This window comes from Staurois parvus, unplaced genomic scaffold (assembly GCF_062004578.1).
Source record: "Staurois parvus isolate SC_StPar_1 unplaced genomic scaffold, SC_StPar_1.0 ptg000579l, whole genome shotgun sequence".
Taxonomy (NCBI): domain Eukaryota; kingdom Metazoa; phylum Chordata; class Amphibia; order Anura; family Ranidae; genus Staurois; species Staurois parvus.
The window spans coordinates 2,381,638-2,408,547 of record NW_028318375.1 but is presented as its reverse complement, the minus strand read 5'-3'; the positions used below and the strand labels follow the sequence as shown (position 1 = coordinate 2,408,547).

The 26,910-nt window shown below is 42.6% G+C and overlaps 1 long non-coding RNA gene across 1 annotated transcript; it reads right to left on the bottom strand.

Moving 5' to 3' along the window:
- Positions 1-3,821: 3,821 nt before the first annotated feature.
- Positions 3,822-12,088, bottom strand: LOC149450208 (uncharacterized). Its single transcript, XR_016315286.1, has 2 exons — positions 11,982-12,088; positions 3,822-4,674 (listed from the first exon to the last, which is right to left on the bottom strand). It is a non-coding gene; the product is annotated as an uncharacterized LOC149450208 (long non-coding RNA).
- Between the last annotated feature and the right edge of the window lie 14,822 nt (positions 12,089-26,910).

Below are 26,910 nucleotides of genomic sequence, written 5' to 3'. Positions count from 1 at the left end.
AAGGAAACTTACTCCGGCCGAAAGGAACTATGACATTGGCGATCGAGAATTATTGGCCATTAAAACAGCATTGGAAGAATTGAGATATCTGTTAGGAGCCACGCACCCGATCTTGATCTTCACAGATCATAAAAATTTAGAGTATTTAAGAACGGCAAAACGCTTACGACCGCGCCAGGCGAGATGGGCGCTTTTCTTTTCTCGATTCTCATTCCACATAACATACAGACCTGGTTCCAAGAACACGAAGCCCGATGCTCTCTCGCGCATGTTTGAGGATCCTAAGGAAGAGCCAAGACCTGATACCATTCTTTCTTCAGGAAACTTCCTGGCCCTCCAAATGGAACTACGTTCTAAATTACAGGACGCATCTATGGCTATGTCCACCCCATCTGGGGTTTCCCTCCAGAACAAGGGTGGACTCTTATGGAAAGGGGTTAATCGTGGTGCCAGAAGAGGTTCAAACATTGGTCCTGGGACATTGCCACGATCATCCGATGGCAGGACACTTCGGGCTGGCAAAGACTCTTGAACTGCTCAAACGCACATTTTGGTGGCCAAACATGACCAGAGACTGTGAACGCTATGTCAAATCCTGTGCCATTTGTCAAAGGAACAAGCCTCCTAGGAGCAAGGCCTGGGGGCTGCTACGCCCACTACCCATACCCGATCGGCCATGACAAATTATTGCAATGGACTTCATAGTCAAACATCCTCCGTCCCAGGGCCACACCGCAATCTTCATGATCGTAGACAGTCTGTCAAAAATGGCCCACTTCCTACCCCTGAAGAGTACACCATCGGCTTTTGAGACCGCACAGATCTTCATTTGAGAAGTGGTTAAGTTGCACGGAGTCCCAGAAGATATCGTCTCAGACCGAGGAGTTCAGTTTACCTCCAAATTCTGGAAGGCTTTATGTAAGGCACTGGGTATCAAATTATCCATCTCCTCCACTTTTCACCCACAGACCAATGGGCAGACGGAAAGGACCAACCAGACACTGGAACAGTATCAGAGATGCTACACGTCCTTTCTGCAGGATAATTGGCTGGCGCCCTTACCTTTGGCAGAGTTTCGCCTACAATAATGCGAATCATTCAACCACGGGGCAATCCCTGTTTTTTGCGAATTATGGATTTCACCCCACTTTTTTTACCCGATCTGGTCACTGGGAGTTCAGTTCCAGCTACTCAAAGCACCCTCACTTTTTTTCTCCACCAACAAGTTGCTTCAGGAAGCCATTTCTAGAGCCCAGTAAGATAACAAGAGGGCCTTTGATAAGAAGCGGAGGGGGGAACTGGTGCTGCAACCCAGGGATAAAGTCTGGTTGGCAACAACGAACCTAAAGATGTTGTGTCCCTTGAAGAAACTAGGACCAAGATTTGTGGGTCCATTTCGTGTGAAGCGTATGATTAACAAAGTGGCATATGAGCTTATTCTTCCGGAAACCTTCAAAATCCACCCGGTATTTCATGTCTCTCTGCTAAAACCAGTCGTACCAGACCCATTCCCGGATCGGGAGTCCAGACCTCTGGAAGCTATAACTATTGAACAACAAGATGAATTCGAGGTGGAAGCAATCCTAAAGTGCCATAAAAGGGGGGGCCAGACCCAGTTTTTGATCAAATGGAAGGGCTATGGTCCAGAGGAGAACTCCTGGGAACCAGCCCAAAATGTTCATACTCCTAGACTTATCCGGGAGTTCTTTCATGGCCACCCGCAGTGGAGAGATCGGTTGGGCACCTGGAGGTTGCCCGTAAGGGGGGGGGGCAATATCAGGGATGGCTGTGGCACTGGTCCCGGCACAGTATGCCATCTCATGCAGGCACTAGGTCCCGGCGATGGAGTCCACGCATGGGCACTGGCATTCGCCTGGCACCAATGACAGCGCAGGGCGCGGTATTTAAATCCCCCTGTGCTGTCACTGGTTGCTGTATGGTCTTTTCTGTGATCTCTGTTCCTGAACCTGTATTGTGAGTATTTTTGACCTGGATTGCCTGACTTTGCTGATTTCTCCTGTCCTGACCCCACTCTTGAATGCCCCTTTATAGATCTGACCTCCTGTTACTGACCTGGCGTGTGACCCGACCATTCTTTGCCTGCTGCTTTGTACTGCATCGACCCCCCGGCTATCGACTCTGCTTGTCTGACTTTGCACTTGCTCATCCATCCATCCCACTGGGATCTCCCGGCCTCCCCACGTCAGGCTTTCACCCTGCAGGAGCCTCTGGCGAACTTCTCTATCACTGGTGGGTGTACCCAGTAGTCTCAACCTGGTCTCGGTACACTCTAAGTCCATCCCCACCATCAGGGGCCCTGGTGAACAAGTGATCTGGGACTTAGACTCTGCGCTCTGGGGAAACCTGACCAGTGGGTTGCTAGAGGTGCCACCAGGTGGTCCCTTACAGTGACAGTTCAGGGGTTTTGTTTGGTGATCACACATCTTCCAAGGTTTTGGGAAGAAATAAGACAAGGATTTAGTCTCACCATTGTCACTTATGGTACTGTGTTTGATCACCTGCAGAAATTCAAATAGTGGTGTTTTAGCCTCATTGTATCTTAGACAAAATTTCTTCCACTCATTGTGTGTGGTAACTTCTCAGGTCATTTGAAATTAACCGAGGATGTTAACCCATGATAGTCAGCTTTTAAGCTGTTCTTTTGGGTAATATTTTTCTTAATAAATAGTCCAAGAGTCATCACAACCTAGACAATATTGTTTTTTGGCAGAACCCTTGAAAATCATGGAGTGATTGGAAAAGGTCCAGAAGAGACTTCATGATGAGGGGTTAAAGTTGTGCTTAAAGAAAGCTGGTAGAACTGACATTCTCAGTCTTTTAGAACCTGGAAGCGGTCACCTCCTAGGCAAGACCTACCAATGTGATTGACCTTAGGTAGGGCCTGGGGTTCTGCTCATACTATTGAATATCCATTGAGGGACTTGCCAAGATAGTCCAGTCCCTCAATGAGTTGACTAGAAATGACAATGGCCCCAGCTCCCTGAAACCTGTGAACAAAACTGGGAGGATCCAGGCATCAATCCAAGATCAGTGCAAGCAAGCTGTCAGCTGAAGAGGAGCTTAATTAGTTCCTGTTCAGGCCTTTGCCCACCCCTGCTCTACAGAGATAAAATGTTAATATTCATGAAAAGAATGTGTTGAGATGTCAGTTTGAACTTTAGGTCCAAGTGTCCATTTGGTCTGAAATAACTCACTAGAAAATGTCAGTTGGAGACAGATACTTGTGCTTGTTGGCAGGGGCGGACTGACAACTCATGGGGCCCCCTGTGTCCTATAAAAAAAAAAAAAAAAAAAAAAGTACCAGGGGCATCTCATGGGGCCCCCCACTGACCCAGGGCAGTGCCTGAGTTTCCAAATTGTCAGTCCACCCCTGGTTGTTGGCCAGACAACTCATTTGGCTACAAGTTTAATTTGAAGGATCTGCCCACCAAAAAGTGATTTTAGGTATTTGTCTTATATATGCCCACAATGAGATCTCTCTACCACAATTCCTAGCCTTGTTCACAAGTTAGTTCTGGGTGTCCCCCATCAACCTTTTGGGTGTTTCAGTGCCTTCTGTTGCATTCTCCATAACAAAGTAAAAATGGTGCAGGGATGGTGGGAGTCCTTTATAATGGAGACAGCAGGCGAGTAGAGATGGGGCCTACAGGACCCTGCCAGGGGGATTAACTCAGTCTTAGCCAAATACTGAAATGTCACTTTTGGGTGGACTGACCCTCTAGACATTTAATGCACTCACAAAAAGTATACCAGTTCTAATCTTGATAACGATGTGAACAATTGCAACACCGATGCCAAACTTCAGTAAAAACAAAAGTAAAATTTATTTAAAATGAATACAGAAAGACAAGATGGAGAATTGATGTATACATGTCCACCACCTTTGGATCATGTACTCTGGTGCCACCTCCACTGAGCCATGTGCTGTATTGGGTGCCAGAGTCATTGCACAAGGCTTCAAGAGCAGCTAGTCCTTGAACAGAGCAGCCCAAAACCAGCCTTCAATATATGACCAGTCAGTGATCGTTGGGTCAATACCCTGGGTATGCCTCATCTTGAGAGGAATGCTGTCCATAAATATTTTGAGGTGGCATGTAGCCTCCATATGGGGGATATACAGGGTCATCAAAGAGCATGTTATTGGGAGTAAAATCTGATGGGGAGTTTGTGGCTTCAGAGGGTCTTGGCAGGGGAGGTATTTGGGGCATCAGACTGGGAGATTAGACATCCCTTTGCTCTGCATAGGTGGAGCTTGTGTGGGGAAGGCATGTCATACAAAGACAGAGAGGGGCAGTTGGAATAAAGCAGGAGAGGGTGGGTTCTGGGAGAAGCCACCACATTAGGAACATATTTTGAGCATGTTGGAAGGTTCCATAACATTGGGAAGGACACGGCAGGATCTATACATAAGGGTTGGGTTTGTACTGGGAGTGGGGCCTCCATTTCTGGACTGATTAAAGTATCTTTTGAAATATGAAAATCCAGAGGTCTGTAGGGCTGTCCATGCAGGATATAAGGAGCCAAGTCATAAGGGAAGGCATACTTTCGGGATAATGCCATATCCTTTCGCTTCAGGCAATCAGTGGGAATCTGGCTCACATCCACCATCCAGTAGTTGTTTCTGGCGTGAGGCTTCAGCGGATCTTTCAGGACCTACAGAGGAGGGAGAAGACATTTAAAATGGAAGCCAGCAGAGCAGATTCACACATGAGTTAGGGTAACAAATCCTTGTGATCCATTTATAATCTTTCCCACCAAAAGGTTTTTTTTAACTTTGTTTTTTGTCTTGTAGCAGTCAGGTTTCAACTGGGTTACAATGTTGAAAAAAAATAAAAATGAGCAAAAATGTTAAAATCCAACAGCAATGAAAATGACTTACATGTCCTCATCTTCAAACACCTATCCCTCCATGCGGCAAACAATTACCCACAGAAACCTTCACAACTTGAACCCTGCAACTGACCAACTATGACAGAATTTCTCCCGTCCTGCCCCGACTACAACAGTTCGCTTTCATCTGCATTAGACTCACTTGCTCCTCTCCAACATCAGGCCCCGACTGTTGCAACCTTGGCAGACTGACACCAGAAATCTTAAACGACATAGTTGTGCGCTGGAGTGTTTGTGGCGTAAAACCAAATCCCAGCAAGCATTCACCCGATATAAATCTGTTTTAACATAAAATTCCTTCCTTCATGCTGCCAAACAAGCCTACTTTGTCACTCTTAATACCTTGTCATCCAGTCCTCGTTGACTCTTCTCTACTTTTACCTCTACTTTCTCCACCTCCACCCAGTACTTCACTCACTGCTCACGAGATTGCAAATAGTTTCAAAAGACAAGATTGATGCAATCCGTAGGGGCATCGCCACTGCACAGACATCCATCCCACTTAGCATACCTTTTACTAAACCTCCCTCACTTTCCTCTTTTGACCTTGCTACTACCAAAGAAGTAGCTAAGGTTCTCAGAAGCCAGTCTCACTACCTGCCCCCTGGATCCAGTCCCCTCACAACTACTACGGTCACCCTCTCCTTCCATCCTATGCTCCCTCACATCTTCAATCTTTCCCTCTAATGGCGCCTTCCCCTCCCCTCTAAAGCATGCGCACATCACTCCCATACTTAAAAAGCCCTTCCTGGACCCCACCAACCTGAACTTAAGACCCATCTCCCTGCTGCCATTTACCTCTAAACTCCTAGAATGCTTAGTCTACAATTGCCTGAGCTCCCACCTCACCGACAACCACCTTCTTGACCCTTTACAGTCTGGCTTTCGCTCTACACTCCACTGAAACTGCCCTAGTAAAACTCATGATCTACTAACTGCTAAAACCAAATGGCCACTACTCTGTAGTCTTACTACTTGACCTCTGGCTTTTGATACAGTTGACCATCCCCTCAAAAAAAAAAAAAAAAAAAAAAAAAAAAACTCCACTCTGGTGTCAGACTCTGCTCTCTCCTGGTTCTCCTACCCATCGCAGCACTCCTTCAGTGTTACCTATAATGCTGCCTCCTCCTCTTCACTCCCTCTTTCTGTAGGGGTGCCTCAAGGATCTGTCCTTGGACCCCTCTTCTCCATCTACACCTCCTCCCTTGGTACTTAAAGCCATGGGCATTTATCAAGTGACCATCTCTATGCTGACGACAAATCTTTCTACCCCTCATCTCACCCCTTCAGTCTCCTCTCGCATTACTAACCTACTAAGTGACATATTGGCATGGATGTCTCTACTTCCTCAAACTCAATCTTTCCAAAACTGAGCTCTTAGTATTGCCCCCCAGCCTGTGCCCCCTCCCCTGACTTCTCCATCAAGATCAATAACACAATTAGTCCCTCCCCTCATGCAAGGGTACTGTCCTTTCAGCCCCAAATCCAGTCACTGTCCAAATCTTGCAGACTTAACCTCTACAACATCTCCAAGATGCACCCGTTCCTAATCTTGGAAACCACTAAGCAACTTGTGGTATCTCACCTTGACTATTGCAACTCAGTCCTCATTGGCCTACCTCATCGCAGGCTATCCCCTCTTCAGTCTATCATGAATGCTGCTGCCAGACTTATCCACTTTACTAACTGTTCTGTACCTGCCACCCCTCTCCGCCAATCCCCCCCACTGGCTTCCCATTGCCCAATGGATAAAATTCAAAACATTAACATATAAAGCCATTTATAACTCTGCCCCAAATTACATCAATGATCTTGTCTCCAAATATCACCCAAACTATACTCTCCACTCCTCGCAAGACCTCCTGCTCTAGCTCCCTTGTCTCCAGGACTTTGAGCTCCCCCCATCCTCTGGAACTCTACCCTAATTTATCAGACTATCACCTACTCTGCTCACTTTTAGGCAATCTCTGAAAACCTCTCTTCAGGGAAGCCTATCCTGCCCTCAGCTAATAATGGAATCTACTCTTCCAACCAGTCCATCCCCCACAGATATTAATCTTCAGCCAGAACTCTTTGCTTTATATAGCATGGAGAATGGTTGGGTCCCCTATCAGGTGTGTGATATTTCAACTGGAGTTCTCAAAGTTTTATATACTGTAAATTTATTAAGAAAAATTAACCTGTTGGTGTCATCTGTCCATCTTCGGATGCTTCTGGCAAACCACAGATTCTGGGAGAATAGTGCATGGTGGGCTATTGGGGAAAGAGCAATTCCCTGTGTTGGCGTGGTGAAGGGGGGAGCCCCCCCCACGGAGAAGACTATGCTGAAAGGAAAGGGCTGAATCCATCAATATGGGTGGTGGCAATACCCTTGGGCAGCCATATGGAAGAACTCACTCTGTATCTAGGGCATGCACCATGTATTTAGTCTCATCCTTTCATGCTTAGTCTCCAATGTTCTTATGTTATGATCTGCATAAGTATTGGATTAAAGCTATGACCTGTAGCATACCATTTGAATCAAGTCACTGCAGCTATTGTTATACATGCATGCTAGATCACAGCAGCCTACAGCCTTCAAGAGAGTAATAGCAGTTTTTTTTAATGGTACGATTATACAAGACAATAGGTGCATTATATATGTAATCAGTATGCTGTGGATGGGGGTAGGTGGATTAACCCATCCTCCATATTTATCATTAACTCATCAGGTGCCAAGTCTGAGTCACATGAGGACTGCCCCAGGGTGGGTGCTTCTGGGCAATGACAGGGTCACTTGCCTCACATGTGTCACCTCTACTTGTGCCAATTCCATCAATTGCCAGGGACAAGGCTGGGACTGCTGTCAGGGAATACCTGACCTCAAGGGAGAGCCTCTAATTTTAGAGAAGGCTGTATACTTGAGCAATAAAGGTCCTGTTAGGGCCACAGATAAGAGGGTACCACCAGGCAGATGGACAGGACATGTGAATGCAGTGGCAGGATGAACACAGGCGCAGGTCCTAATTTGATAAGTGTGCAGCTGTGAGTGAGTGGCCTCAAATACACTGTCTAGATGCAGGTATATGGCCTCCAATTGTACACACCTATCAAGTTAGGATCTCTTACAACTGCTGCATCTCCATAGCATAACAGGGTGCCTGAACACAAAAGCCACATGGGGACCACCAGTTGTGAATGAGCCCCAAGACTTCATTTACACAGAACTTAACTCCATACAGGAAACAGATGCACCATTACTTTAGTGTATTTTTAGTGAAAATATTGATTTTTTTAACAGCAGCCCTGCCTCTAGTTAACTCTTGGGTCAGTTTCAATGTACACTCACTGCAAGTTATTAGAGCTATGCTGAGAATATGCCCACTACCTCACTCGCAATAGTGAATGGAAGTCTGCTGTGCACCTAGTGCAGGTTCCATGTGTGCACTTGACTTAACTCTTAACTTCCTGTACCTCTGTAGAGATTGTAGACTTCAGTGGTGCCAAGCTGCTGCCTTTGCTATGGAGCAGGAGTGTCAACAAGATGTCCCTTGCTGATAGTTCAGGGGCATCCCTAGGTTTGGTGTCACCCGGTGTGGTAACTTTGTATCAACCCTGACCATCCCACAAGGATTGGATCTGAGGATTGGGGAGCATAATGGATCAGACTCCGATCCATTATGCTCCCCAATCTGCAGATCCGATCCATCCTGTGGGGATAGTCAGCTTGCTTAAAAAAAAAAAAAAAAAAAAAAAAACACCCCACCATTTTCTTTTCGTGGAGCTTATAGAGGGTCCAGTATCAACCCATGCGATAGGCGTCACCCAGTGCGGAGCGCACCCCCTGCACCTGCCTAGGGATGTCACTGTGCTAGAGGCTTAAGAACAGGCTGCTTCTGACTATTGGATTTGTTACCCCTGGTAACCATTTGTCGTCTTCATATCCCAATGTGCCGTTGACCCAAGCAGGAAAGAGATTAAAAATTGTTTGAGCAGAGTATAGGATCAAGTCAATTAAATTCCTGGGATATTGATCTGGTTGGTTAAGTAGAGGGGGTTGTTAATCACTTTCAGTTGCTTTGGTGTTAATGAAATTAACAGCTGCAATAGATGGGCAGCAATGAGATTACCCCCAAGACAGGAATGGTTTTTCCAGTTGGAGGCCACAGACATTCTCTACTCATCTTTGACCGTTTCATTTGGGTAGGGTCAGTATCACTATTGGTAGCATGAGGAGATACCTGGACCCTACAGAGGTTGCACAGGCAGTCCAACTCCTGCAAGATGGCACATCAATAGGTGCCATTGCCAGGTTTGCTGTGTCCCCCAGCACAGTCTCAAGAGCATGGAGGAGATTCCAGGAGACAGACAGTTACTCTAGGAGAGCTGGACAGGGCTGTAGAAGGTCCTCAAGACATCAGGACTGCCATCTGCTCCTTTGTGCAAGGAGGAACAGGTCGAGCACTCCCAGAGCCCTACATAACCTCCAGCAGACCACTGGTGTGAATGTCTGACCAATCAGAAAGACTATGAGAGTGCCCCGAGGGCCAGACATACTCTAATGGGCCCTGTGCTCACTGTACAGCACCATAGAGCTCAACTGGCATTTGACAGTGAATACCAGAATTGGCAGGTCTGCCACTGGTGCCCTGTGCTTTTCACAGATGAGAGCAGGTTCATCCTGAGCATGTGAGATGTGAAAGGATCTGGAAAAGCCGTGGAGAACTTTATGCTACCTGTAGCATCATTCAGCATGACATTTTCGGTGGTGGGTCAGTGATGGTCTGGGGAGGCATATCCATGGAGGGATGCACAGACCTCTACAACCTAGACCAGGGGTGGGCAAACTGACTCTCCAGCTGTTGTGGAACTACATTTCCCATGAGGCATTGCACAGCTATGACTTGCAGAGGCATGATGGAACATGTAGTCCTGCAACAGCTGGAGAGCTGCAGTTTTCCCACCCCTGACCTAGACAATGGCACCCCGACTGCCTTTAGGCATCGGGATGAAGTCCTTGAACCCATTGTCAGACTACACTGGGTCCTGGCTTCCTCCTGGTGCAAAACAATGCCTGGCCTCATGTGGTGAGTATGCAGGCAGTTCCTGGAGGATGAAGGAATGGATACCATTGAATGGCCCCCACACTCTTCTGACCTAAATCCAACAGAACACCTCTTATATCGTGTTTCAGTCCATCCAATACCACCAGATTGCACCTCAGACTGTCCAGGAGCTCAGTGATGCCCTAGTCCAGATCTGGGAGGAAATACTCCAGGACACCATCCATTGTCCCATTAGGAGAATGCCCTGATGTGGTCAGGCCATACAAACTACTGAGCACTGTTGAGTTGCTGCAATGAAATGTCAGCAAAATGAACTAGCCTGCTGTGTCATTTTTTCACTTTGATTTTTGGGGTGTCTATGTATTCAGTCCTCTGTAGGTTGATAATTTTAATTTCCATCCAAGCAATGGGGCAACCTTACATTCCTAACATTACTCAGTCCATATCAGGATATCCAGCATGATATTTTTCCCTATTGAGATCTGATGTGTTTTCAAAGTGTTACTTTGATTTTTTTGGAGCAGTATACTGTATATTTTAATAGAAACTTGCCAAAATAATTTATATTTAACATAGCTGTATATTTGCCATTTCTGTAACATACCAAACAACCCAAATACATTCTCCTGCTCCTGACGATTACAGCAATGCCATTTGTGGTTTGTACCTGTAGTAGGACCCAGAAACAAGGATGCACATTTTGATTTTTTGTTAAACACCAGGCACTGACAGATGCCAATCAAATGTAAAATCCTACCCAAAATATACTGACCCTGTCAGTTACCTAGATCAAACTTATCTAGCCATTTACTTTTTTTTTTAATTTACACACTTGTTTGTTGCCATTTTCCTCCCCTGCAAGGAGAGAAAGGATGCAATGCATCTTTCTCTCCACTCAAAGGAGAAAGAACACAGGGGTGGGCTGCACAGTGATCACTGATAGCCAAACAGGCCAGATGACTGGGAAATGGGAGTCCTGGGTCTCCATCGTTGGAGAGCCTGGTCTGTGCTGGGAGTGCTCAGTGTGGTGTGCTCCCAGAACAGGTATGCAGCCTCAGTATTCTCTTGTTCTTCCCCTCTTTTACAGGTGCTCCTGAATAAAGTCTTCAAATAATGTTTGGATTTTATTGGCAAGTATCATGTTCCACATACATTTTGCATGTTTGCCTAACCAATTTGGTCCCTACCTCACTGTAGCTAGAGCATGCTCTATGTAATCAGTCCCACCCTACTTCATGTGGAGAATGGAGACCAAGCATGTACTGTATCCTACTGGAACTTGACACCGATTTTTTGACCTGATGTTAATCTGCTCTGAACTGCACAAGTTTTAGATTAAAGCTTTCTAGGATCTTCAGCATGTCATTTGGATTGAGTCACTGTGCTTATTCTACTGAGACCAAGTTACGGCTATCTTGCTACAACTGGACCACTTACAGATCGAGATCAGTTGCAGTGCTTAGATTGGGGAAGTGGAACAACTTCTGAGTGTGGGATAATTTATAACATTTTCTTTCACCACATTTTGCAACGCTGCAAACACTTCATAAAAGAAATTTGTATAAAAACACTAGCATTGAATATTTTTGATGATCAGTTTGTTTTGTTTTCTTTAACGCAAGGGCTCCCCCCCACTTGGGAGATTAGGTGGTACTGTAGGAGGTCAAAGGATTTGCAACTGGCTTAAGGATTGGGAAGAGGGAGGCCATGACTTGGTGGTTGAGAACCAATGCCATACAGAAACCTCATAAATTAGTATAATTATATCTCATAATAATTCACACTTAGAAGAGCACAGAGCTGGTCACCAATAACCTTTGCATGTACCTTGACAAATTTGAACCCTACTCTTTCCAAAAGACTTTTCCTTAAAAATCTTCCAGCACACTGTAAAGGTCTGGTTTACGTTATCAACTCTAATTATAGCCCTGCACATCCTCCCATTACCACATTTACATTGTGACATGAAAACTATCCTAGAGTGTTAAGAGCACACACCACATCCCAGGATCACCGAGTCCTTACCTTTTTGAAACAATCATTGGCATAGAGGGAGCGTGTAATAGACTTCCGAGAGCCCTGATAATCCCACTTCAAGGTAGGGAAGAGGATGCCGATCTCATAACAGATCTACCAAGGGAAAAAAAAAAAAAAAAAAAAAAAACCAAAGTAAAATGAACAGGACCATGAACCCACATACACATTACCCATTATATAAGCAATAGTTAACTCCAATTCTGGCTTTGACCCTTACCAAGAGACCTGCACTAATACTTTGGACATTAGTGCAGACCACTTGAATATGTCAGGAGCCTGTCATACAATACTTCCAAGTTAAACATGCAGCAGGTGAAGCCACGGTAGGGTTTGGGCAGGAAGCTAGCATTTGTGAAGCAAATTAGCATTGGAAGACAAAAATGTATGTATTGGTGAAAAAGGGACACCACTGACTTGAATGGGGTCTCTGGATTTTTGTGAACCCAGAAAAAAAAAAAAATTTAAGGAAAGATGACCTAAAGAAATTGAGTGGAAAATAGTTATGTTGTCTATGCTCCAATGAGGAACTTTCCTTTCCCTTGCCTTCAGGTTTTGCCTATTCGACTCCTTTTATGTAGTTTTGCACTTAAAGAATTTCCCTCTGACAGGTCCAATTCTAAGCTGGACTCCATATCATCCCCTCCCCCTAGCTGCACCAAAACCACAAGAAGCTCCACAATTTGGGGGATAGATTACCTCTAATATTGTGAGCTTCCTTTCAGGAGCTTTCTGGATGACCAGGGCAATCATAGCCATATAGGTGTAGGGTGGTTTGGCTATTCGCCGAAAAGGCTTCCTGCTCTTCTTGCGGTGCTCAGTGGAGTCTGGCTCTTTGGGGCATCTGTTGTCCTCCCCAGGGCAGTTCTGGTCAGCCAGGATCCTGTCCATGCTGTGGTGGTCAGGGATTGGCTTGTAGAGGGGGTCCCAGAGATGAAGCAGGTAACGTACAGCTGGTCAGGTGTGTTGCAATCTGGGGACAGCCAGATATACGTAGTGCTAGGATCCAGACCATGGGTTTTGTAATGAAAAAAGCCCCTGTGACCAGAAGAGGAGACACCACTTATTACAAAGGAACCCTCTCCCTTTATCCCATATATCATGCTTAAAAGGGTGTCTATTACATGCATACAAGTTGTAAGTTTATTAGATATATACAATGTATACCTGTGGTCATACATACAGATACACATCTATATCACTTGCATAATTTAGAGTTTTTACTAATTTAAAAAAAAAAAACCACACACACTTCAACTAAGTTTTCCTACCTTTTGTATAAGGTTATAGAAACATGCATCAAGCTCTGAATGACTTGTGTCAGTACGTTTGGTATAAATAGCTAGTACTTTTTGTATCCATCAGAATCACTCAAGGATTTCAACCTTGAATTTGATGCTTTCAAGGCTTCTTTATCCCAAATTTTCTTCGCCACTGAAACGTGTTGTAGTTTTATTTTATAACATTTTTTAAATTAACTTAAAAAGCAAAGTCCTAATATTCAATGTACTTGTGAATTTTACTTTGTTAAACTTAGAAAAGTAAACATTTGTTGGGGAATCGTATAACTTACAATTATTGCTTTTTGTTAACTTGCATTTTTCATGTGGTTCAGCCTTTTCACCTAGGTCAGTGGTCGGCAAGCCGTGGCTCGCGAGCCACGTGCAGCTCTTTACACGCTTTAATGCGGCTCTTGTGTGCCGGGTGCCCGCTCCCCTCCCTCCTCTCGGGCGTCAGGGACTCTGCAGCGTGATCCAAAAAAAAAAAAAAAAAAAAAACCAGCCAGGGCAGCGCGCTCAAATGCAATGATTGGCCAGTCTCGCTGCCACTCACATCCTGATAGCCAGTGATTGGCTGTCAGGATGTGTGTAGGCGGGGCAGTGTGACGAACGTGAGAGGAGCTAGGCTCCTCTCACAGTCCGCCCTGAAGACCGGAACGGCGCGGGAACACGGCGAGAGGAACGCGTGGAGCAAAGGTAAGTGAATTGACACGCTGCCGCCGCCGCGGGGATGAATTATTATGGGGGATGAATTAATATAAAAACTTATTGAAACTAAAAACAGTGTACCATCCTATGTATTTTCAGTTTTAAAAATGTGGCTCTCAAAATAAAATTTCAATTGTGGTTTTGGCGAGATTTGGCTCAGTTGAAAAAAAAAAGTTGCCCACCACTGACCTAGGTGGTACCATTCTCTATTTAACGAGCTTGTAGAAGCAAAATGATGGGTATTATATCTAGTATAATATAAACATTTATACTAGGATATTAAATATAGCTACAAGTAGAAAAAAAAAAAAAAAAAAAAAAAAAAAAAAAAAAGGGTATGTTATGTTAGGATTAAGGATTTGAGAAATTCGTAAGAAAATCTCTTGCTAAACACACTTGAGACGGAAAAATATTTTAAATATATTTATTGCATAAAGTATTCAGACCCCCTTCAATTCTCAATTTTATTATGTTGAAGCCTCAAACTACTGTTGTATAAACATTTTATTCCCCTCAATCTACATACAGTAGCTAATAATGACAGTGAAAACTGAATTTTAATGGTAGAGGGGCTAGACAGAAGCCCCACACATGAAAGCCCACTTGGAGTTTGCAAAAAAGCACCTGAAGGACTGTGGGCTGTCATGTATTTTGCACTGAGGAAAGGCTTCCGTTTATTCGCCATTTTTTTATTATACTGGGGCAGACTTGATTTATCACTTTTTCTGCCGTCACTCTTCTAGGTTTGAGTTTCTAGATTTAATACTATGAATACATATTAATTGATCAATAATTAAATAAAAAGGTACCAAGTATTGGTATAATGCTGGTCAAAACTGAAGCTGCTTTGTTCCTCTTGCTTGTAGCAGAACTATAACTAGTTTGGTGCTCCAATAACAAAATTCACCATCCTAAACCTATAGTAGACATGCTTTTAATTTTCTAGCTTATACTGCAGCCCAGTATTTCCATTTCTACAATGGATGAATATGATGCAAAAACAATGAAAATCTCTGAAATTATATGTCCAGCAATGATAAATGTACTGGGAGATATTTATTAAAACCAGTGAACACAGAATCTGGTTTTAGGCTGGGTTCCCACTGATGCAGTGTGGAATTTGCAGTGTTTTCTGTGTGAATTCTACACTGCATCAGAATCACACCCTGTTCATGCGAACCATGTTAAGTAAACAACCCAAAATGCGGTGCGATATGCAGAATTGGATAGGTGTGAATACCCATACGATCCAATTCTAGTGCGGACAAAAAAAAAAAAAAAAAAAAAAAGAAAGTCCTGCACCTTTTTGGTGCACATGTGGTGTGATTTGAGCCATACAATATGTATGGATCTGATTGCACTGCAGACAATTGGAATGCGGTTTGCACAGAAGTTACAAAAAAGTTTAACAGTGTAATATATTGTGCCCAGGGCCAGTGCTAGACTATTCTGTGCCCTAGGCGAGACCAGTGGTGTCGTGCCCCCCCCAAAAGAAAAAAAAAAAAAAAATGGTTTTAAACCAGTAGCAACAAGACTAAGAAACTGGCAAGTTTCTTTTAATTTGCAAAAATAAGTGCCACAAGATGCAACCAGCACCAGTGCGCCCATACTGAGATGCCAGGCTGGAATTCCCCAAGCAATGGGGGGGATAAAAACACTGAAAGCAGACAGGTGAACTGAGCAATCCCACACGGTGACAGATCCAACAACACACCACTGACAGATCAGCAGGCAATAGAAGAGCAGGCTGTGGGATTGTGATCATGTCTCTCACCGACACATTGCACATGTGATTGATGGCTGGCCAGGTCACACTCCGACAGAGTGAAACATTAACTTCTTCCACAGGTGCAGTTCTGCCTCCACTGATGAACGGCAAGAAAAGGGCTGGAACTCCAGTGATCAGCAGCCACCAGCCAGGTTAAACTAAGGGACCAAGTCTGAGGGGGAACACTGGGAGCGGCAGCTCAGCTGCTACGGTGGCCCCAGACACCCAGCACCTTCCAGTCCTTTCTTCCTCCCCTCCTGTCAGCTGAAGGATTATTAATGATGTGACTGCCTACCACAGAGTGCCAGCCTGAGCTGTGCCCAAGTGCCCCTAGGTGACAGGGCACCCTAGGCAGCCACCTAGTTTGCCTAGTGGAAGCACTGGCCCCGATTGTGCCCCATTATGCAACCAAAGCAATATTCCCAATGCACACATTCCTGAAAATGGCTGAAGAGTGGTTGCTATTGCAACCACCAGTTGGGAGACCATAAAGACCTCAAGGCAAAAGACATCACCAGCACACCAGAGAAATCTAGAAAAGGGTCCACCACATTACTGAATGATCACATCACAGCAGAAGATAGCATCCTATCTGCTATCTTCTGCAGTGATGTGATCATTCAATAAAGCGGTGGACCCTTTTATGGAATTCTCTGGTGTGCTGGTGACATACTGCATCTTTTGACTATTATACAACTAAAGTATAATGAACAAGATCACATTAAACTGAATGATATAATAGTCAATAACGATTCATTAGTCACACTATTGTAACTATTCGCTACAAGATCAAAGATCAGAACATAGAAACACCAATGGCAGAAAAGACTAAGTGGTCCATTGAATAGGAATGGGCTTGATGTTAAAGTCGATCAGCCAATAGTGTGCTCACAGAAAACATGAACGGTAAGGGTGTTAGGCAAGCTGTTCACCTGTTGCACCCCACTCAGTACATTGAGAGCTCCATGATTGGCTAAAGCAATGCACCTGACCACAGGTCAGGTGCAATGCTTTGGGCAAACAATTAGGTGGAGCAAGTGGTGATGTCACCGCTAGCTCCACCCAGTTAACGCCTTACCAGCAAATGTCAGATTGCAGTGAGTGATCAGCAGGTGCAGAAGGGTTGGGGTGCATCTGGGTTTTTTTTTTTTTTTTTTTAAATTTTGGTGTTGTCATGACAAAACCGGATGCTGGGATTGACTATGGATTACAACGAATTGGCCATTTTTTTTTTTATTTATTTCATAGATTGCAGTACATGTGGTCATCTTCTGGGTCACTATACTCCTTAATGTGACCATACCATCTTTGCCCAATCAACTTTAAAATTTACCAAAACTAATCTGAGAAGCTACCCAACCCATCCAATCAGACAGGCCCTTACACTACATAGTTGTTGACAGTTCTAAGGAGATTATACAATCAGATTGTAACAAGTTTGGCAAGGCTTAAGAATATTCTCAGTTTACAATTACAGAAGAACAAGATGAAAGGGACCGAACTTTGGAATATTGATGGTTAATTTGGCAATATTGACACCAATTCTGTTGGGGTTATCAGGCACATGACATTTGTGAAAGACTTTCCATAATGTGCCTTGATGTGTCCAACTTCTCAGCCTGAATCCCATTTACAGTGATTAGAAGAAATGACAAGTCTAAAGTAACCCATCAAGCCCCCCTTGTTTCCTTGATGTACCTCATTGGGGAGCAACACAAAATTGCCCCCCCCCCCCATGAATAATAGGCTTTACATCATCTCCACTGTCTGCCCAGCCATTTCTATAGGAAGGAGTAACCAGTCAAGTCCTGTGTAACTCCAATGTTCATTTACAACTCAACAGCCTCAATGGTGAACAAGGTCTGGAGCTTTGTTTAGAAAGCACGCAGGTTATGAAGAGGGCAATAACTTAGTGTGTACACACATCACAACATCCTATTGTCAGGAGAATAGAGCCCAGGAATTTAGAATACAACAAACCACAGGATTGTTTATAAAGCTAGAAATTATATTATAATTCTCACAAAAAAAAAAAAAGTGCATTACCCTTGTTATACACTACAAAATGAGCAATATAGGCTAGGTATGAAGAAAACACAATAGGCGTTAAATATACAGAATTGTACAGCTTACCACTAATCAATCCAATTTAAATGAAATCATACCCACACTACCCACTCAAAGTGGTCTCCAAACTTTTCAGTATGAGGGCCTGTGGGGGAGGAAAGAACAAAAAAGAAAAAAACACTTTAATATATAAATACATTTTACGTAGAGCCTTTTCATAATTGATACGATTCAGAGTAGAAAGAGCTTCAGTAAAAGCAAAGGAAACAAAATCCAAGTAAACCTGAACCATTAATAAAGGGCAAACTAAAAAACATTCTGTCTGCACTTTTCATCAGAGTCCCCTTTACATTAGGGTCCCCATCAGAATGCACAGCAGAGTTCCACCCATACATTAAGGACCCCATCAGGATACCCCTTAAATCAGAATCCCCTCAAAGCAGAAACTGCACATCAGATGTGGGCAATATGTGGCCTGCAGGCTATAGTTTGGAGACCTCTGATATAAATACTGTGAAGAGTATCTTATATTCCTGCAAAAAACAGTATGTATCCACTACATAAACTTCAATAAATAATCCCAACAAAAAAAAAAAAAAAAAATTATATATATATATAAAACGCAAAGGTCTAGCAATATAAAGACTTTGATCTCTTGCAGTTGAATCTACTGAAGTACCCACAAAAAAAAAATAAAAAAAAAAAATATAAAGTTACCAATTTATAAACGATTTTTCATTTGCAGAAAATGTTGGTGATAATTTACATAAAGGACATAAGTACATGTTTTTGAAACTCACAACAAAGTCATAAGAGCCCATTCACATTACTTTGCGATAAGGCACAGTAAATGCATTGGTGCAATACGGTACCATGCATTTGATGTGCATTGAAGCCCAAAACTATGAACTAAATGTGATTTGTGGTGCAGTTCACTACCAGAAATGGAATAAGCACCATTTTGGGGCATCAGGGAGTCTATTCAGATGAATGGACTGCCTCGCCCACTTATTTTACGATGTAAATGGATCCTAAAGAACCCCCCCCCCACCTTTCTTCCCCAGTCTGACTCGATGGCAATTTATCTAGACCAGGGTTCCACCAGAGGTTACTAGGGGTTCCTTGAGCATTTTCTACCTTAGACAAGTTCCTACTGACACTTGTGATTTTTTTTTTTTAGCTATCTATAAGGGGGTTATTTTTCCCAATGATCCCAAATGTAAGGAGCATTCTTCCTACTGGCCATCATGTTTATGTATCACATGTTGTAATTATAGTAACGTTTAGCAGGGGCTCCCCGAGGCCAGAGAGTTAGATTAAGGGTTTCTCTGTGTTGAAACAGTTAAGAAAAGGTGGATGGAGACTATATAGAAGAGTGATGGCAGAAAAAGATGCAGTCTGACCTAGTTTTTTTTTCCTTTTTAATTTAAGTATAGGTCTAGGTTTGTCTCATACCTTACCTCTGCTGGAAGTCTGTTCCAAGCACCAACTGCTCTTTTGGTAAAGATACTTTTTTGGGTTATTGCTAAAACTTCCCTTCTGCTAGGCTGAGGTCATGTCCCCATGTTCTTGCTAGATACTATTTGCTTACATAGCAGTCAGAGAGGGTCTCAAACTTTAAAAAATATTTGTATCCAATTGTATTTCCCAAATGCATTTGCTACATAAGCAGACAGTTGTGGGCCTTTTAGTTGTACAGTCTGCTATAAAGGATATATATTGGACCATACAACTGCTATGGGACCAAAAACAGGTGTCAGCTACACAGCATTTCCATATTTATGTGGAAGCTACACTACCACACCAAGGCCGCTCAATATACCATATATTTATATGTATTTACAAAATTTAAGAGCATGGACCACACCAGTAGATAAACAGGATTGTCTATGCAAGTAACCAGGTGGATCTAAAAAAAAAAAAAAAACCCCACCAAACTAATCAATATATAATACATAGGAAATGCAGTACAGTAAATATATGACTACAGATAGTGATAAAGCAACTTACACCATCCCCACCCTTTTTTGTTACCAACCTACACCTTGCAGTAGAAATGGAGGCATGAGTGTTTAGCTCCTAAATAGCTTTATATATACAACACATGTGACCCTAAGGGGGTGTTGCCGCTTGTTAACCCTTGCTTACAGAAAGCTGTTGCTTGTAAAATGGGAATTTTTAGTTCACATACACATTGTAATACATGTTCAAGCTGGCCAACTGCGTCAAAGTGATCCCTCTCTGGCCAGTCTCTACTTTAGCATGCCATTTGCCAACTCTTATGTGACAAAATAGCTACTCTGGAGAGTGTGGACATGTACTGACAATATGGGTCAGATGCAGCTGGAGGTGAAAACAGCTCTGGACCAAAATCAAGCCATGTACATCCACAATGAGAAAAATTACAAAGCTGAAGAGGGTTGACAGCACCAGTAGGTAAACGGATCACTTTGGCGCAGTTGGCCAGCTTGAACATGTATTGCATATGGTAACTAAGAATCCCCATTTTACAAGCAACAGTTTGCTATAGGCAAGGGTTAACAAGTGGCAACGTCTCCTTAGTATCCATGTGTTGCATATATGAAGTTCTTAAGAACCTGGACACGTATATTTCCATTTCTATTGCATGATGCAGGTTGGTAATGATAAAGGAAAGGGAGACATGAAGTTGCTTTACTACTGGCTACAAATAATGCAAGGAAGTTGGAGTTGTCACTTTTTCTAAAGTAGTGATTTTGTCTGGTATTTGTAAACATTCTAGCCCTTTTTAACCATTTGTACTGCTTTCTTTCACATCTCAATTTTCCAGTCTTAACAGCTTAGAGTACAACTGTATCCAATATGTGAAACGCTCCAAGATAATTAGAGATGTGCAAGATGGAAAAATGTGTTTTGTTTCGGATTCGTTTGTTAAGTTAATAATTTGTTTTGTCATATTCATTATGAGAGAATGATTTGTTTTTGGAAGTTGTTTTGTATGTTTGCATTCATTTTGTATATTTGTTATTTTCACATCAATTTGAATTTTGAAATTTGTATTTCAGAAAACGGCTCCATTCTATTTTATTCTATTCTTTTCTAGTCTATTCTTTTATTTTCTAGTATATTCTATTCTGTTATATACAGGGGCGGACTGACCACTTATGGGGCCCCCGGGCAATAGGGGATCATGGGGCCCCTGTGCCCTTGCCAAAACTCAAAATAGCATATGAAAAATTCACCAGGGGCATCTCATGGGGCCCCCTACTGACCCCGGGCCCTCGGGCAGTGCCCAAGTTTCCAAATGGTCAGTCTGCCCCTAGTTATATACTATTCTTTTCTGTTCTCTTCTGTTTTATTCTATTTTCTCTTCTATTCTGTAATGCATCTAAAACAGGAATCATCAATTTATTTCACTTTTATACCTTACTGTATTTATGTGCAATATGTCTCCATTTTGATTTCTCAGTCATTTTCTAATTATGATATTCTTTTCATTATAATTTTATTTTTGATTTGTTGAAATTTGTTAATATTGTGATTTGAAATTTTGGATTTTTTGGATTTTGAATTTCAGAATATCGAAAATTTCATCCAAATTTTGATTTGGAATTAAACGAATCGCACACATCTAATGATAATCCCTCTTGCAAATAAATGAAAGTGCCATCCTTAGGACCTTCCTCTTGTAGGTTGACAATGCTCTTTCATCTAAAGTGAGTGTTATGCTGAGGTATTCCTACGGGAGCCATTGTAACTACTTGGACTGCTTGTCACTGCTGATGCCCAACCTCCTCACTGCCCATCAGTACAAGACATGTATGCAATAGGATGACCTGTGTCTGGAGATAGTAATCCAGCTTGGATCCTTAATTCAGACTCCGGCAGATGTCTTCCTGCATAGAGGATGATCATTTAAAAAAATTAAAAAGGAACTGCAAATACAGGGGCTGGGAGACAGAATCCTCAAAAAATAATTTTGGTCATAGGCTCCCACTGCTGTCAATCACAGCTGTGAGGAGGGAGCATAGGGGGTCGAGCCGCATTATGTTCTGCTCTGTCTTATGGATGCAGAGAGCGGGCCTCCATTGCAAGCAAGCACCAGTGCCCCCATAGCAAGTGGCTTTCTATGGGGCACTGTTAAGGGGCTAAGAACCGGAAACGCCACTGAGGGACTTGAGAGGATTGGCACTGCTCTGTGGAAAATCACTGCACAGAGCAGGCAAGTATGACATGGTTGTTATTTTAAAAACATTAAAAACAAGCCTTTAGTATCACTTTAAAATTGTTTAGCTGCATACAATTTTCATAATGGTTTGGTGCATTGGCAGCCCAATGATTTTAATAGGCCAACATAATGCAATGCATGCTAATGCAATGCATGCTAATGCACTGCAAAATTGTAAATGGGCCCTCGCAAATTAATTTCTAGCACTACAGATATAAAGAATCTGTTTATGTGAACACCTAAGAATATCTGTCAATTTAGATGTAATATAAACCATCAAATAACTGTATTAAGTTAAACCTCTTTTGAGAATAATATGTAGGATGCCAATGCTGAACCTCATTCTGAATATATTAGTTGTCTGATTGCGTTTTCATTTAATACTTGTCACTGACCTGAACAAGCATGCATCCAGTGATGTCATAGCTTCTAATCTGCCTAATTACCCTAGATATGGCACTTAGAAGGTTTTGATGCCAGAGGCAGGCTTTCCTTTCAGTCATTACTTGAGGTCTAAGGCTCCACTGACATCTGCATGTTCCTACGCTATTTGGTCAGGAGCTGATAATTTAGTTCTTGATACTTATTACAAACTGAGACTTTGTGGGAAAAGAGTATTAAGTGTTCCATCTGTTCTGTTGAGAAGGATGTATTTAAGTCTTTCTTCTCCTATTTTTGTATGAAGGAGTCAGGGGGCAATTAGAGTTATAGAACAGTGTGTATCTGATAGTGTGCTCTTTAGAAATTTGTTTGGTGCAAAATTCCATGAAGCAATAGGTCTGCCAAAGGTCTTAGGATTTGGCAGGGAGTCTAGGAAATTTGAGAGTTGTATACATCTCCAGAAGCCCAGTTTGAGAATCTCTAGATCTAAGGTGGATGTATAGATTCCACCAGCTTGTTTTGGAGAAAATTAATTACCTGAAACTTACTGTGTTGTATTCAGGATTGGAAAACGTTGTCCTCCTGGCTTGATGTGAATTTAAGATGGCTAATGATAGGGAACGGGGGAGAAGGGTACCCCAGGGTATTCCATTTCTGTGAAATGCTAGCAGATATGCTAGCAGGTGGGTCCAATTAGGGGTGATTTCTGATTAGTGGGTGAACGTTGACTCCTATCCATGGAGCGTCTGCAAAGAGGAGCGGTGGGGAGTTGTGTTGTGCTGAAACCCATTTCTTGGTTTCCCTATGGCAACACAAATCAATTATACCTGTTAGGTAAGTCACAAACCGGGTTGAGAAATCCAATCCCCACTTTAAATTTGGGTATTAGCAAAATGTCCTTTGAAATTTGAGGTGAGTCCCCCTGCCCATATAAATTCTGATCGAATAGCATTACGTAAGTGTTGGGAAATATGTACTGGTAAGGTTTGTAGTGGGTAAAGCAGTCTGGATAAGGCATTCATCTTCAGTACATCTACCAAACCAGGTAATCAAAGATTTACCCTAGGTAGCAAAGTCTTTCTGAAGGGCATGAAGGAAAAGGAGTTCAACTAAACAGGTAAGACCTGCATGGATTTGTATTCCTAGGTAGGTGACAGCAGACAGTACCCAATTAGGAAGTGAGGTTTCAAGTGTTCAACCAGTTCTGAGAATGAGTTACATTCAAGGCCTCTGATTTTGGTAAGTTGATTTTGTAATTGGAAAGTGAGTGGAAGGACACAAATTCTCTTAAGACAGAAAGAGGTGTTATAAAGGGATTTTTCCTGTAAAACAGTAGGTTGTCAATGTAGGGTGTTATTTTATGAGAAGTGTTCTTGATCTTCAACCTGAGATGTGATCTGACATATCTACAGAATGGCTCTATGGCTAAGATAAAAAATAACTGTGGAGAGAGGACAGCCTTGACAATACACTTCCTAAGTGGGTGTGGTTTGTTATGTATGGGACATTGGCGATTTGGGTTCTCGATTTTCTTAGTCTGATTAGTCTCTTCAGGGACTGTAGTAGGTGCCGATTAGAGTATCAGTCCTTTACACACACTGGGCCTCTGCAATCTCTATGTGAAATGTGTGAGCTTGCAGGCCTTGGAGAAGTTGGACAGAAAGGGTTGGACTCCAAAAAGAAGAAACTTAGTATCAGTAGTAGAAAAGGCAAGGAAAGGAAACTTTATTTTCTTCCATGATCCAAGTGATGGCCATTTTTCCTGTATGCCATAAGGTAACTTGGAGACAATTGCGTTAACCCCTCGAGCAGTATCTAGGTAACTGAAGCCAGATAGGTGGTTATGAGCTTTGGAGAGCTGAAGCTCCAAGAGAAGGTCACTGAGTTTTTGAAACTTTGGAATCTCCCAGCCAGATATTTTTGGGAAAGTTTGAGAACTTTTAAATAAAGCATCCTCAATGGCTTCAGGACTGCCGAAGCTACACACCTGCATCAGAGTTGTCAATGTGAACAGCTTTGGGTCTTTTGATTAATTCAGCAGATTGAGGACCATAAGGTAACCTGGAGTCAATTGCATTAACCCCTCGAGCAGTAAGTAGGTAACTGAGGCCAAATTGGTGGGTATGAGCTTTGGAGAGCTGAAGCTCCAAGAGAAGGTCACTGAGTTTTTGAAACTTCAGAATTTCCCAGCCAGATATTTTTGGGAAGGTTTGAAACATTTTAAATAAAGCATCCTCAATGGCTTCAGGACTGCTGAAACTACACACCTGCATCAGAGTTGTCAATGTGAACAGCTTTGGGTCTTTTGATAAATTCAGCAGATTGAGGACCTAGTCCCTTTATAAGCAGATCTAGTTCTGTAGTTGTGATATCTAGTTCACTGATCTTGCCTTTGAACTTGGAGCAGGAGTTGCCTTTAGGTTCACTCTGCCCATATGAAACCTTAGATAGAGCCATCAGATAAGGGAGTACTCCTCTGACTCGTGTGGATAGAACACTACATAATACTTATTTGCAATGCAATACTTCATATTTACCTGACTAAAGAAAAAGAAAAAAATACTGTGCACATATAGTATATACTGTATATCATTTTTATGGTATTCTAATAAAGAAAATATGTCTTACACCATTATATATTCAATTCTATATACAGTATATGTTATATATAAAACACTATTACTTCTGCACCTCTCCTGCTGATACACCTAAAAGATCCTATCTCTGGATGTACAAAGCTGTAAATCACATTAACATAAGTGACTGCCATTCAGAGATTGTGTGTTGTGAAAATTTAGCTCCTAGCAGTGTTCTCCTGGCCCAGTAACATTTTCAGTCTCCAAGTGCATAAAACATATTGAAGTAGTCAACTCCAGAGAGTCTATGGGGATTTACTTACACCTAGCGTGCTGCAGAGCTCAGTGTCTGGATGAGTGCCAAGCTGCCAGGAGCTGACATTCAGCTCAGAAGATGAATCTCTTTCAAAACTTTGCTAGACATTTGACCAAACTAGCAATATTGAGCAATTTTCTTTGGGGGGATCTTTTTATAAAAGATTGGTTAAATCTGTGGTTTGCCCATAGTAGGTACACGTTCATTGACTACATAGTATTTATAATGTTTTTGAATATGTAAATGCTTGAGGTGATTGTAGCAGTATTAGTGCACTTGCGACAGAAACAATTGAGTACTGTCCGTGATACTTTTTTTATTTGCACTAACATACAATTTTGAGCACTAGCTTTCGGGGTATGTCCCCTTCTTCAAGGTCCAGGCAGTACTATTTTACAAAGTTTTAGCAGAATGATAGAAGAGATGTTGAAAGGGGGAGAAGAAAACAAAAAATCCAAAAAAAAAACCAGAAAGAAACACACACAAACAAATGTACACAGCAATGGTTAAAGGACTAGGATTAGAGTAGAGCTAAGACACAGCAAAAGCAAAGTCTTTTTGTTTGTGTGTGTGTTTCTTTCTGGGTTTTTTTTTTTTGATTTTTTGTTTTTTTCTCCCCCTTTCAACATCTCTTCTAACATTCTGCTAAAACTTTGTAAAATAGTACTGCCTGGACCTTGAAGAAGGGGACATACCCCAAAAGCTAGTGCTCAAAATTGTGTTAGTGCAAATAAAAAAAGTATCACATCAGTACTCAATTGAATATGTAAATGAAAGCCTAATGAGGAGGGAGGAGGGGTGGGATGAGGAAGCTCAGCCTCTCTGTGGGTCTTATGGAGCGAGCATGCACAAGTGCCCTCATAGCAAGCAGTTTGCTATGGCAGGCACTCGGCGGGGGAAGGGCCAGGAAAGCGAGTGGGGGACCCCAGGAGAGGAGAATCAGGGCTGCTCTGTGCAAATCCATTGCACAGAGCAGGTTCATATGACATGTTTATGATTTTTAAAAAATAAAATGGAAACCTTTACAATCACTTTAACTTTAGTTTGGCTGTGTTGTACTTGGTGGTGTAGTGATCCGTTTTTTGTTTTTTTAGGTTCCCCTAAGTTTGGTGGTTTATTACTTCTGCCTGCTTCTGGAAGAAGTTTCCAGAAAATAGAGTGGGAGGGTCAAACACTACGTTATGAATATTTATTGGACCTCAGCCAATCCCTGGAAAGGTGCACCTAGAAGGTGGCTGAGGAGATGATAAATGTTCAGAAGGCCCCTGTTCAGAGGGTTATCCTCTTGGTAGTCAGCCAGTGTGTGTTCTGAGGAGAGCTGCTGTCAGACCTCGGCATGTGTGCAGCTGAGGGCCTGAAGGAAATGAATTCAAATACATTTGCTGGAGGACATTGCCTGTGGAGGCGGGTCTGAAGAAGGACCTTTTTCTCCCTCAATGAAAAGGTTGCTGTAAGGACTGGGCCTGCTCACATAGAGTCCCAAATTAGCCGACCATCCCTTTATATCCCCAGCAAAGGCTGCTACTAGTGGATTCTGCTTGAAGTTTGTCGTCCTGTTATTTATTGCTAACGTTTTTGGAGTATCCTGCATTCTCTTCCTTCTCTCTTCTTTGAATT